This window comes from Dendrobates tinctorius, unplaced genomic scaffold (genome assembly GCF_039654945.1).
Source record: "Dendrobates tinctorius isolate UK_male_01 unplaced genomic scaffold, ASM3965494v1 ptg000022l, whole genome shotgun sequence".
Classification (NCBI taxonomy): Eukaryota; Metazoa; Chordata; class Amphibia; order Anura; family Dendrobatidae; genus Dendrobates; species Dendrobates tinctorius.
Genome location: NW_027361690.1, coordinates 114,472,129 through 114,487,354, shown reverse-complemented (window position 1 = coordinate 114,487,354; position 15,226 = coordinate 114,472,129).

Below are 15,226 nucleotides of genomic sequence, written 5' to 3'. Positions count from 1 at the left end.
GAAGTTAAATGGTTTGACAAACTAATGGTATAAAGGCTTTTGTAAGCCAATGTGCTCTCTCTATCTCACTCTTTGCCATTCTTGCTGTTCACTTCTAAAGGGGGTCCATGCCGAGTGACATGCTGAAAGGAATTGGAACCATCTGGCAGCCCCATGCAACCCAGCACACTTGGTTGAACATCAAACCCGTAACCTACATGATTCATCTGCTTATATCATTTGTACTTCAACTGTGTTTGCATATATGACCATTGCATATGTATAACCAATGTGTATATAGTGTATTGTCTAATGTGCTCTTAACCCCTCTCTGCCATCTGACAGACTATACCGTCCATGTGACCTGGGCCTGTCCGACCATGGACGGTATAGTATGGCCACGCACACAGGGTGTCAGCTGCAGGTTGCTAATTTTAGCCTTGGGGGGTCAATATCCATGGCCCCTTTCCAGCCCGCAGGGGTAGACTGATGGGAGTAATAGTCCCATCAGCCACCCCCTGCTGTCTCTTTTATTACTTAAATGTAACTCTCATTCTCCCCTGCTTGCACCGTTCGCCGGCAGAGCAGGATAGAATGATGAGAGCCGTATTCAGCACCCGGCACCGGGGAACAGCGTTTACTGTAACGCTTCTTCCCCAGTGCCGATGCGTGTCACATGGATGACATCCATGTGTGTTATGTGTATGCACGTGTGCTGGATGTTTTGTGACCCGTGCTGACATTAAACAATGGACATGTGAGCATGTTTTGCCCATGGACACACGGTCCATGGAAACACACTGACATATTCACTTGAATAGACAAATAGCGCTCCACTCCTCCCAAGTCTCTCCACATGGCTAAGTAGCACTGTACAGCCACATATTGGGTATTGCCACATTCAGTAGAAATTGTGGGGAAACTTTTGTTGCCATTTTTACCCACTTCTTGTGTGAAAATGTAAAATCTTTGACTAAAACAAAATTTTGCTGGTAAAAATGTAGTTATTTTGTCCTCACTGCCCAATTGTATAAAATTCTGTGACACACCCATGGTGTCAATATGATCACTGCATCCCTAGATGAATTCATACAGAGGTGTAATTCATAAAATGGGGACACTTATGGGGGGTTCTGCTGTTTTGACACCTCATGGGCTCTCCCAGTGGGCATGGCACCTGCAAATCATAACAGTAAAATCTGACGCTCCTTGCCTTCTGAGCTCTGCCATGTGCCCAAACAGTAGTTTACCCCCACATATGGGGTATCAATGTACTCAGGACAAATTTCACAATAACTTGCACATCAGGGGCTCTCCAAACGCGACATGGCATCCTATCTCAATTCCAGCCAATTTTGCATTGAAAAAGTCAAACTGCGCTCCTTCCTTTCCGAGCTCTGCCATGCATCCACACAGTGGTTTGCCCCCACATATGGGGTATCAGCCTACTCAGGACAAAATGCACAATAACTTTTGGGGTCATTTTACCCTTGGGAAAATAAAAATTGGGGATGAAAAGATCATTTTTGTGGAAAAAATATGATTTTTTAATTTTACGGCTCTATGTTATAAACTTTTGTGAAGCCCTTGGGGGTTCAGAGCTCTCACCACACATTTAGATAAGTTCCTTGGGGGGGGTCTTGTTTCCAAAATGGTGTCACTTGTGGGGGGGTTTCCACTGTTTAGGCACATCAGGGGCTCTCCAAACACGACATGGTGTCCGATCTCAATTTCAGCCAAAAAAGTCAAATGGCGCTTCTTCTCTACCGATAGCTGCCATGTGCCCAAACAGTGGTTTACCCCCACATATGGGGTTTCAGCGTACTCAGTACAAATTGCACAATAAAATTTGTGGTCCTGTTGCCCTCGGGAAAATAAAAATTGGGGGTGAAAAGATCTATTTTGTGGAAAAAATATGATTTTTCAATTTTACGGCTCTACATTATAAAAGTCTGTGAATCCCTTGGGGGTTCAAAGTGCTCACCACTCATTTAGATCAGTTCCTTGGGGGGTCTGGCTTCCAAAATGGGGTCACTTATGGGGGGTTTCCACTGTTTAGGTACATCAGGGGCTCTCCAAATGTGACATGGCGTCCGCTCTCGATTCCAGCCAAATTGACATTCAAAATCTCAAACGATGCTCCTTCCCTTCTGAGCACTGCCGTGTGCCTAAAGATTGGTCTTCGTCCACACATGGGGTATTGGTGTACTCAGGAGAACAAATATTGTAAATCATTTTCTCCTGTTACCCATGACAAAATAAAAAAAATTGTCCGAAGAAAAATTTTGGGGAAAAAAGTTAAATGTTCTTTTTTTCCTTCCACATTGCTTCAATTCTTGTGAAGTACCTAAAGGGTTAATAAACTTCTTGAATGTGGTTTTGAACACCTTGAGGGGTGCAGTTTTCAGAATGGTGTCACTTTTGGGAATTTTCTGTTATATTGACCCCCCAAACTCACTTCAAATGTGAGGTGGTGCTTAAAAAAATGGTTTTGTAAATTTTGTTGGAAAAATGAGAAATCAACTTTTTTTTTTTTTAATTCGTTTTTATTTAAAATACTATAATACAACATTATCACAAATGTACAACACAGGTCAAAGTAACATAAATGTGTAATTATGCAACCATTGCAGTATAAACAAAGAGCTCCGGTCTTAACCCTCTCCCACCCAGGGCCCTCCCCCAACCTCTATTTGACTGATTCAACTGTGACTCGCTAACTGTGTGGCTTCCCAAGGCTGCCAATCCCTGGTGAACTTCTGTAAGGTGTTAATTTTGTGGGCTAGCATTTTTTCAAAAATAAACGTGGTATTAATTGCTTGAGCTATGGCCTCTTTCTTAGGAATAACATCTTTTTTCCACTGTTTAGCTATTAGGAGTCTTGTCATTAACACAATATGAGCCGTTACCACTCTAGAGCATGGGGGGAATGCATGTATGTTTAAGAGGAGGAGCGCCACCTCAGGAGACGGCTGGACGATCTGTCCCACTACAAGTGAAATAAGTCTAAAGGCGTGATCCCACAAAGAAGTTATAAGTGGACAACCCCAAAATATATGATATAAGGACCCCACCTGATTACAGTTTCGCCAGCATAGGTGTGAGGTGTTGGAAAACATGGAATGGAGCTTCACGGGAGTAAAATACCAGCGGAGTATCAGCTTCAAGTGTGATTCAAATTGGGACGCACATCTAAATGTCCGTCCTGCCAATTTAATTGCTCTTAACCAGTCCTTGTCTGGTATGGCTTTACCGAGGTCTTTTTTCCAAGATATGAAGGGTATAGATTTTACAAATCTGCTCTTATGTCTCAAGGAATCATAAAGGGGTCTCAAGCCCATATCTAGGGATGAGGAAGATGAGAGGGTCCTAATAATATCACTATTAACCCTATATGGGAAGTTTAGATATTTCTTTAAAATGTATTGTACTTGGAGATATGAGAAATGGTCTTTAAAGGTCAAGCCAAACCTGTTTTTCAACTGGGCAAAAGGTAAAAGCGTGCGATCTTCAACTATATTGCTTAATACCATGATCCCGCCTATCTTCCAATCGTACAGGTAAAGGTCCTCTGATAACACCTCCAGAAGTTCTAAAGGTGCCTGGAGAGGCAATGCAGGGATGTGTGTCTGAGTGGAGGAGTGAACCTGAAGCCAATTAGACAGGGAGTGCTTAATCAGTGGAAGGAGGGCCCCCAGGTTCCGTGGGTCAACCAGAGCTGCCCATAGCACCACCCTGAGATCGTGTGAGGGTGCAAAATGTGCCTCTATTTGGGACCACCTACTTGGGGGGTCGCGATTCCACCAGTTCTTCAACCGGCTGAGTTGAGTTGCTAAAGTATATAGTAATTGTTCACATTTGGGAGTCCCACCCCTCCACTGGCTTTGCGCATTGCAACAAATGTCTCGACAACCAAGGCTGCTTTCCTCCCCAGATGAAGGCGTTCAGAAGCTTATGAGAACGTTGAAAAAACACCTTCGGAGGTGATATCGGCACCATGCAAAATAAATATAACATTTTGGGCAGTAATAATATCTTAAACAGTGCAATACAGCCCACCCAGGAGACTTCAAATTTCTGGAGTCTGCTCATCTCATTCTCAATATCTGCTAGTAGGGGGAGGTAATTGGCTTTGTACAAATTAGTGTAGGATGATGTTACCAACGTTCCCAGGTATGAAATTTGCTCCATCTGCCAGTCCATCCTCATAATGGCCTTAAGGCGTTTCAACTTCGGTAATGGTATGCTAAGGGGTAGAATTTGAGATTTATTCTCATTAATTTTGTAGTAAGATAGGAGGCCAAATTTTTCAATAATCTCTAGAGCTGCCGGCAAAGACTCCAGGGGGCGTGCTAACGTCAATATCACATCATCAGCATACAACGTGATGCAATGACATTGTTTCCCCACCTCTATGCCCCAGATATCTGGACTTTGTCTGATTGCTTGGGCAAGTGGTTCTAAAGCTAAAATGAACACTAAGGGGGAGAAAGGACACCCCTGCCTAGTGTCATTTGTAATGGGGAATGTCTCTGACGTGGTATCATTCACAAAAACCCTGGCCGACGGAGCAGAATACAGAGCTTTAATAGCAGTCAGCACCCGACCCCCAAACCCAATACGCTCCAGAACCGAGAAGACAAATGACCATCTCACTCTGTTGAATGCCTTCTCGGCGTCTAAGGCCACTACCACCGCTGGTGTTCCCGTTCTATTTATTACATCTATCAAATCAATTACTTTCCTGGTGTTGTCAGTTGCAGTCTGCCCTTGCACAAAACCAGCCTGGTCTGGGTTAATAAGGGAAGGAATGATAGGCGCCAATCTCAGAGCAATACACTTAGCATAAATTTTGACATCAGTGTTTAACAATGAAATCGGGCGGAAGTTTTGGGGCACCTCCGGTGGCTTTCCCTGTTTTGGGAGTGTGATCACAGTAGCTGTCAGCATTTCTTTTGGGAAGCTCCCTTCATTTGCTGCTAATTGTAGGGTTTTGCATAAGTGTGGGACTAAGGTCTCCTGGCAAGCTTTATAGTACAAGTTTGTAAGACCGTCCAGGCCTGGGGCCTTCGCCTCTGGGAGAGAGTTAATCACATTGGTCAATTCAGTCTCCGTCAAAGGTGTGTTTAAGATTTCTAACTGGTCTGGTGCAAGAGTTGGGAGATTAATGCTTGACAAAAACAGATTTATATCAGGGGCTGTTGGGCCATGGGGGTCTGCTCTTGGATCTAAGTTATACAAAGAGGCATAGTAATCCTTAAATTTATTGGCAATTTCCCTAGGATTGTATATCTTAGAATTGGGAGATAAGTTCCTCAAAAAGGGGATCTTAGTTTTAGAAGTTTTAATTCTCACTCTGGATGCTAGCAGTTTACCCGCTTTATTATTTTGAGAGTAGTAATGGGCTTTGGTGATCATATGATTTTTTTCATAATTGTGTAAGAGTAATTCCCGCAGTTCCAGTAGGAGATCACGTAGTTTACACATTTGGGCAGAGGATGGGGCTCTTTTATTCATGTATTCCAGTGAACTGATCGATGCTGTAAGGTCTGATAAGCGTTTTTCTCTTTGCTTTTTAAGAATATGGCCTATTTTAATAAAGTGGCCCCTGATAAACGCTTTATGGGCATTCCATACATGGAAGTAATTAGTGCCTGAGTCCGCATTGAGCTCAAAGTATTCTTTAAGAGCTACTTTTGTTTGTGCCACTAAATGGGGGGTTTTTAGAATAAAGGGGTTCATCTTCCACGGGGAGTAAAGGGGGCACTCAGATTCTTCCCGAATAGACATCTTTATGGGGGCGTGATCTGACCAAGTTATTATACCTATTTCTGATGAGCTGACAATATTAAGGAGAGACCTGCTAACGAAGAATAGGTCTATCCGAGAGTAGGAGTGATGTACCTGTGAAAAGTAGGTATAGTCCTTCTCACATGCATGAAGAACCCTCCATATGTCATATAGGTCCTCCTGAAAGGCTAAGGGGGGAGAACAGGCGGCCCCCTGGAGGTTGCGGTGGAAGAGTCCAGAGAATTATCAAAAACACAATTAAAATCCCCACATATGATTACGTGGCCCTGTTTAACCTTATCGATTCTAGTTAATAATTTTTTGATAAATCTAGTCTGCGCTTGGTTTGGAGCATAGATGACGGCAATAGTATATAAAACATTATTTATGGTGCCCACTTACGTGAGGTCTCGACCTGCAGGGTCAAGTTCTAGATAAGTCGAGCAGAACGCAACAGACCCCTTGATAGCTAACATCACCCCTCTCTTTTTTTTTGAGAAATTAGATTGGACCACATATGGAAAGAGCCGATGAGACAGTCTGTGGGAGTCTTTCTCCAATAAGTGCATCTCCTGGGCTCAAAACACCTCACATTTAGCTGCGACCACCTCTTTCCACATACAGTGGGGAAAAAAAGTATTTAGTCAGTCAGCAATAGTGCAAGTTCCACCACTTAAAAAGATGAGAGGCGTCTGTAATTTACATCATAGGTAGACCTCAACTATGGGAGACAAACTGAGAAAAAAAAATCCAGAAAATCACATTGTCTGGTTTTTTTTCATTTTATTTGCATATTATGGTGGAAAATAAGTATTTGGTCAGAAACAAGCAATCAAGATTTCTGGCTCTCACAGACCTGTAACTTCTTCTTTAAGAGTCTCCTCTTTCCTCCACTCATTACCTGTAGTAATGGCACCTGTTTAAACTTGTTATCAGTATAAAAAGACACCTGTGCACACCCTCAAACAGTCTGACTCCAAACTCCACTATGGTGAAGACCAAAGAGCTGTCAAAGGACACCAGAAACAAAATTCTAGCCCTGCACCAGGCTGGGAAGACTGAATCTGCAATAGCCAACCAGCTTGGAGTGAAGAAATCAACTGTGGGAGCAATAATTAGAAAATGGAAGACATACAAGACCACTGATAATCTCCCTCGATCTGGTGCTCCACGCAAAATCCCACCCCGTGGGGTCAGAATGATCACAAGAACGGTGAGCAAAAATCCCAGAACCACGCGGGGGGGACCTAGTGAATGAACTGCAGAGAGCTGGGACCAATGTAACAAGGCCTACCATAAGTAACACACTACGCCACCATGGACTCAGATCCTGCAGTGCCAGACGTGTCCCACTGCTTAAGCCTGTACATGTCCGGGCCCGTCTGAAGTTTGCTAGAGAGCATTTGGATGATCCAGAGGAGTTTTGGGAGAATGTCCTATGGTCTGATGAAACCAAACTGGAACTGTTTGGTAGAAACACAACTTGTCGTGTTTGGAGGAAAAAGAATACTGAGTTGCATCCATCAAACACCATACCTACTGTAAAGCATGGTGGTGGAAACATCATGCTTTGGGGCTGTTTCTCTGCAAAGGGGCCAGGACGACTGATCCGGGTACATGAAAGAATGAATGGGGCCATGTATCGTGAGATTTTGAGTGCAAACCTCCTTCCATCAGCAAGGGCATTGAAGATGAAACGTGGCTGGGTCTTTCAACATGACAATGATCCAAAGCACACCGCCAGGGCAATGAAGGAGTGGCTTCGTAAGAAGCATTTCAAGGTCCTGGAGTGGCCTAGCCAGTCTCCAGATCTCAACCCTATAGAAAACCTTTGGAGGGAGTTGAAAGTCCGTGTTGCCAAGCGAAAAGCCAAAAACATCACTGCTCTAGAGGAGATCTGCATGGAGGAATGGGCCAACATACCAACAACAGTGTGTGGCAACCTTGTGAAGACTTACAGAAAACGTTTGACCTCTGTCATTGCCAACAAAGGATATATCACAAAGTATTGAGATGAAATTTTGTTTCTGACCAAATACTTATTTTCCACCATAATATGCAAATAAAATGAAAAAAAAAACAGACAATGTGATTTTCTGGATTTTTTTTTCTCAGTTTGTCTCCCATAGTTGAGGTCTACCTATGATGTAAATTACAGACGCCTCTCATCTTTTTAAGTGGTGGAACTTGCACTATTGCTGACTGACTAAATACTTTTTTTCCCCACTGTATAAGATCTTTTATGAGGGATGTTTAGGTCTCTAACATTAAGTGAGCATATTGTAATAACCATATTGTAAACATACAGATGCTAGTATGACTAATGGGTTGCCAATTACACCTGTCAGAATTCCCTGCAAAGCGGGAAAATGCTGGACCCGAATAAACCACAGGTATGCAAAAGGATAGAAAAAAAACAAAAACCAAACACAATGCAATCTAATAAAATCAGAAGTAAAGTCATGAAACAGACCAAGGACTGCACATCGGTCCACAAAACACGGGAGTAGGAAATCGGCGGGGGGGTATATTACTGTCCGCACCAACCAGTCAGGATGCCACCCTTGTTAAAAGATAGTAAAATATAGATAATGATTATATCTTCAGCGCCTGTTTCTTTTTGGGAGGACTTTCTGCCATGTCTCCTCTGCCCTTACAGGCGGCTCTCTTTGTTTCTGAGGTTGTTCCTGCACTTGTATATCCCAGGTACGAAGCAAATCTCTTCCTCTTTCATATGAAGAGACAGTATGCCACGATCCTTTGTTGTTAATGAGCAATTTCTTGGGGTACCCCCACCTGTACGCCACCTGAGATTCTCTGAGGGCTGCAGTGATGGGATTCATTAGTCTGCGGAAGCGCAGTGTCACTGCCGAGAGATCAGCATAAATTTTGATTTGGTGGAAAGGTGAAGGTAGAGATCCTTTCTTTCTGTAATAAGACAGAAGTTCCTCTTTAATATGATAGCAATTAATGCGTGCAACAATATCCCTCGTAACAGTGTCTGGCAAGTGGCTTGGGCGAGATACTCTGTGCGCTCGATCAATAATTAGTTCATATGGTGAACAGGAGGGGACCACCGCTTGGATTAAATCTTGTACATAACCCCTCAGCTCAGAGGGTGTGGTGGTTTCTGGTACACCCTTTAATTTCAGGTTGTTCCTGCGGTTACGATCCTCCAAGTCTACAAGTTTATTATATATGGCTTCTATGTCTTCTGCCATGTCATTGTGAGAGTCAATAAGGTTGTTATGGGAAGATGCAAATTCTCTCATTTTGTCCTCCACATGGGACACTCTCTCCTCCGCCTCCTGAATGTGAGATGTAACAGGTTTTAACATTAAAGAAAAGTCCTTTAGCATTGCGGTGCTAAAATCCATCAGCATATCTTTAATTAAAGCTCCTGAAGAAGGGAGATCTGTTGTAGGAAGTTGCTGTAATACTGCAAGAGATTTACAATTGTCCCCTCCGGAATCCCCTTTCTCTGCAACATCTCTCTTGTTATTCTGGGGGTGCAGGAGAGGTGTGCATTGCTGCATATCCATCCACCGGCCTGCTGGAACTACATTTCCCTCGTGTCCCTCCGCAAGTGGGAAAAATCTAGATCCTTGTGATGGACCCGGACCCCGGAGATAAGGTGAGGTGGGTGTTGCCTCATCCTGCACCGCAGCCGTGGTTTTTGCTGGGTTCAGGGGCAATGGAGGGGGACTCTCCCGAGGAGCAGGAGACTCTGCTTTCTGAGGGGCCATCTTGCCTGGTATCCCTGTTGAAGAAAATCTCCAATTTGCTTTGGTTTTTGAGATTTCTCTTACCCCTTGTCATCTTGCCAGTGATCATTGAGGATTCGGGCAGCCGGGTGGGTTGATTAATATGCAGAAAAGGCGCTGAAATTGTCGCTTTGCAGAGTCTCAGGGAAGGAGCATTCAGCTCATGCAACTGGCATCCTAGGCATCCAGGCCACGCCCCCGAGAAATCAACTTTTAACCCTTATAACGTACTAACAAAAAAAAATTATGTTTCCAAAATTGTGCTGATGTAAAGTTGACATGTGGGAAATGTTATTTATTAACTATTTTGTGTGAAATCACTCTCTGATTTAAGGGTACAAAAATAAAAAATTTGGAAATTGCTAAATTTTCAAAATTTTCGCCATATTTCCATTTTTTTCACAAATAAACGCAATTCATATTGAAGAAATTTTACCACTAACATGAAGTACAATACAGTATGTCACGAAAAAACAATCTCAGAATCAGCGGGATCCGTTGAAGCTTTCCAGAGTTATAACCACATAAATTGACAGTGGTCCGATTTCAAAATTAAGGCCTGGTCATTAACCTACAAAGTGGCTTGGTCCTTAAGGGGTTAAGAAAGTTTCAGTCAAATATAATACAGGGTCAGTTTTGCAACTATATTACAACCACATGCTGTTTGTTTTGGTAATTTCACTTATAATCGAGATGCGGGGCTGGAATATGAGCACTAAAATATATGCGTAATCCATTAGTGCAAGACTGGGCTTAAAGTAAGCTCCAAGAAAGTTTTCTGTATTGTGTTTTTGACACATTTTTACATTTAGTAGGTGCTTATGTTACGGCATATAGAAGCTATAAATATTTCACATTCATATTTTTGTCTAACATTTTACTTTGAAAAACACCCGATCGTTAATACTCAGGCAACTATTATCCCTGTGCTGAATTATTGAGTGCTCAGTCTCGTAACTCATGGTTTGGAATAACTCATCTATGGGTAGGTTTCCAACAAACATGCATTAACATTAATATTTTAAGCAGCAAAAATGCATCTGCCATTTTATTTTCTGCATCCAAAAAGGATATGTCTTAATTAAATTCTAATATAGTCTATAGGAAGAAAATGCTAAATGGTAATTTGTCTGTCTTGGTACTTGCTAAACATCGTCAGAAGATTATCCATACATTAATTTCCTAGTTATTGGTTGCATAATCTTTTTTGTTGCATGATTAACTTTAAATTCTTAAGTTGTATCTAGGAACTTTCGAATCAGTATTCTTATTTTATTGATCAGTGCAAGTGTAAATTTTAGTATTATGATCCTTCATAAATGCTTAAAGGTGTAGTTCACTTACCGTAATTTATTTTTTAAAGGGTCAAATAGGAGAAAACTAAAGAGTGAGATTCACATAACAGATTTCTCGCTGTCATTAAGGGCTCATGCAGACATCAGTGTCTTTTCATCAGTGTTTGAATGCCAAAACCAGGAGTGGATGAAACAAATCCAAAGTGGAAAAAAATCCAAAGTGGAAAAAAAGAGTGGGGCTGAATAAACCGCGCTGACCAGAAAAAAACGCACCTTCGGCAGTCCATATAATAAAAACTTCTTTAATAAGCCTACGCGTTTCGTGGCAAAACCAGCCACTTCATCCTTTATGATGCCTTGATGAAGTGGCTGGTTTTGCCACGAAACGCGTAGGCTTATTAAAGAAGTTTTTTATTATATGGACTGCCGAAGGTGCGTTTTTTTCTGGTCAGCGCGGTTTATTCAGCCCGCCTCTTTTTTTCCACTTTGGATTTTTTTCCACTTTGGATTTGTTTCATTCACTACCAGTGGGATACCAGCGATGACCGGACTTTTAGGAGTGATTCCCAGTTTGTTGTGACTCACACAACTTCAGCAGGTGAGTCTAACTGATTGGGCTTGCTTGCTATTGTGGTTCTTCTAGACGATACACCCTATGTGCGCTTTCCATCTTTGTTTTTTCTAAAACCAGGAGTGGAACATACAAGGAAAAATTATAATTGAAAGATTGACACCTGTTCTGTGTTATGGAGACACTCCTGGATTTGGCATATAAATGCTGATAAAAAATAACTGATGTCTGAATGAGTCCTAAAGGTAGAGATAAGTGGATCTTTTGAAATTGAAATTTTCTGGCTTCATCAAAATTTCCAAATAAATTTGTAATGCAGAAAAGTCAATTTGAAAGTCAGTTGAACATGTTTTGAGCTCTGTAACACAAGCACAAGCCGTTGTACTGTCCAATTGACTGCAACCTATCGGGCTAGGGGAAAATGAATGGTAACCAACAGCATATTTTTCAAGGTACTACAGAATCAGACTTTTTAGGCTACCTAATTTGTATAAATAGTCTAAAATTATCTTTTGGGGGAGGCAAATGCATTCCTGTTCTTTATAGACGGTGACTAGTCAAGATATGTGGGCAGCCAGAAGATGCTTGGTAGTGTAAGGCTAGCAATGGCAACGCCAGTAGCAGCAGTACTACAGTATGGATGGCAAAGTGGACATGAAGTAGATGCTCGGCACGCTGTGGTCCACAGACAGTGGCTGCAGCAGAATGGTGGATTTGACAATTAATGGAAAATCAAGCAGGCAGACAGATGGTATGGCCGATTTAATGATTGACATCAGATGTTGATGCATGAAAGTCTGCACCAATTCATGTCTGATTAATTTTAACACATTAGGTTTTAAAACCACGCTTGTGACTGATAACTTGGATCATCATGGTGTTATTCTCTCCATCATGACACCAGAGGCTGGACAACAAAGTACTCAAATAACAAACTGTGCTAGTACTTGGCACTGGTGCAATTTCTTCACCCAGAAATCCATGAGATTGGGGCTCTGCCTCATAAGGACACAGTCTAGGTAACACTGACCCTGGCTGTTCAGATAGTGCATATTTCTTTACTGAAGTATGCCGGGCTTTTGCAGTGTCAGAAAACAAACATCTAGTCCATTGTGTCAAATATACTGTAGTAATGCAGTTCCAATTTCATATATTCAATGTTTGCATATTATAGCATTTCTGCTGGTTTTTTATTAGCTTTAACCCCTTAACCCCAAGGGTGGTTTGCACGTTCATGATCGAGCCAATTTTTACAATTCTGACCACTGTCCCTTTATGAGGTAATAACTCTGAAACGCTTCCATGGATCCCGGTGATTCTGACACTGTTTTCTCGTGACATATTGTACTTCATGATAATGGTAAAATTTCATTCATATAACTTGCGTTTATTTGTGAAAGAAATGGAAATTTGGCGAAAATTTTGAAAATTTCGCAATTTTCCAACTTTGACTTTTTATGCCGTTAAATCACAGAGATATGGCACACAAAAAACTTAATAGGTAACATTTCCCACATGTTTACTTTACATCAGCACAATTTTGGAACCAACATTTTTTTTTGTTAGGAAGTTATAAGGGTTAAAAGTTGACCAGCGATTTCTCATTTTTGCAACACCATTTTATTTTTACGGACCACATCACATTTGATGCCACTTTGAGGCATCTTTATGATAGAAAATACCTAAAAGTGACACCATTCTAAAAACTGCACCCCTTAAGGTGCTCAAAACCACATTCAAGAAGTTTATTAACCCTTCAGGTGCTTCACAGGAATTTTTTGAATATTAAAAAAAATGAACATTTAAATTTTTTTCACAAAAAATATACTTCAGGTTCAATTTTTTTTATTTTACCAAGGGTAAAAGGAGAAATCGGACTGGAAAAGTTATTGTGCAATTTGTCCTGAGTACGCTGATACCTGATATGTGGGGGGAACCGCTGTTTCGGCGGATGGCAGAGCTCAGAAGGGAAGGAGAGACGTTTGACTTTTTCAATGCAAAATTGGCTGGAATTCAGATCGGATGCCATGTCACGTTTGGGGAGCCCCTGATGTACTTAAACAGTGGAAACCCCCCACAAGTGACCCCATTTTGGATACTAGACCCCCCAAGGAACTTATCTAGATATGTGGTGAGAACTTTGAACCCACAAGGGCTTCACAGAAGTTTATAACGTACAGCGGTACAATTAAAAAATCATATTCTTTCCACAAAAATGATCTTTTCACCCCCAATTTTTATTTTCCCAAGGGTAACAGGACCCTAAAAGTTACTGTGCAATTTGTCTTGAGTACGCTGATACCCCATATGTGGGTGTAAATGACTATTTGGGTGCATGGCAGAGCTCGGAAGGGAAGCAGCGCCATTAGACTTTTTTGGCTGGAAGTGAGATCGGACACCATGTCACGCTTGGAAAGCCCCTGATGTACCAAAACAGTGGAAACCCCCCACAAATGACACCATTTTGGAAAATAGACCCCCCCAAGGAACTTACCAAGATGTGTGGTGAGAACTTTGAACCCCCAAGGGCTTCACAGAAGTTTATAACGTACAGCTGTACAATTAAAAAATCATATTTTTTCCACAAAAATGATCTTTTCACCCTCAATTCTTACTTTTCCAAGGGTAACAGGACCCAAAAAGTTATTGTGCAATTTGTCCTGAGTACGCTGATACCCCATATGTGGGTGTAAACGACTATTTTGGCGCATGGCAGAGCTCGGAAGGGAAGCAGCGCCATTTGATGTTTTTGGCTGGAATTGAGATCGGACACCATGTCGCGTTTGGAAAGCCCCTGATGTACCTAAACAGTGGAATCCCCCCACAATTGACCCCATTTTGGAAACTAGACCCCCTAAAGAACTTATCTAGATGTGTGGTGAGCACTTTGAACCCCCCAGTGCTTCACAGAAGTTTATAACGCCCAGGCGTGAAAATAATAAATCGTATTTTTTCCACAAACATGATCTTTTAGTCCCCATTTTTTTTATTTTCCCAAGGGTATCAGGAGAAAATGGACCCCAAAAGATATTTTCCAATTTGTCCTGAGTACACTGATGCCCCATATGTGGGAGAAAACTACTATATGGGCACACGTCGGGGCTTGGAAGGGAAGTAGTGACGTTTTAGAATGCAGACTTTGATGGAATGGTCTGCGGTTGTCATGTTGCCTTTGCAGAGCCCCTGATGTACCTAAACAGTGGAAACCCCCCACAAGTGACACCATATTGGAAACTAGACCCCCTAAGGAACTTATCTAGATGTGTGGTGAGCATTTTGAACCAACGCCCGGGCGTGAAAATAAAATAATCGTATTTTTTCCACAAACATGATCATTTAGTCCCCAATTTTTTTATTTTCCCAAGGGTACCAGGAGAAATTGGACCCCAAAATTTGTTTTCCCATTTGTCCTGAGTACGCTGATACCTCATGTGTGGGAGAAAACTACTGTATGGGCACACGTCGGGGCTCGGAAGGGAAGTAGTGACGTTTTAGAATGCAGACTTTGATGGAATGGTCTGCGGGTGTCATGTGCATTTGGAGAGCCCCTGATGTACCTAAACTATTGAAACTCCCCACAAGTGACCCCAATTTGGAAACTAGACCCCCCACAAAACTTATCTAGATGTGTGGTGAGCACTTTGATCCCCCAAGTGCTTCACAGAAGTTTATAACGCCCAGGCGTGAAAATAAAAAAATCATATTTTTTTTCCAGAAAAATGATATTTTTGCCCCCAAATTTTTATTTTCCTAAGGGCAACAGGAGAAATAGGACCCCAAAAGTTGTTTTGCAATTTCTCCTGAGTAGGCTGATACCCCATATGTGG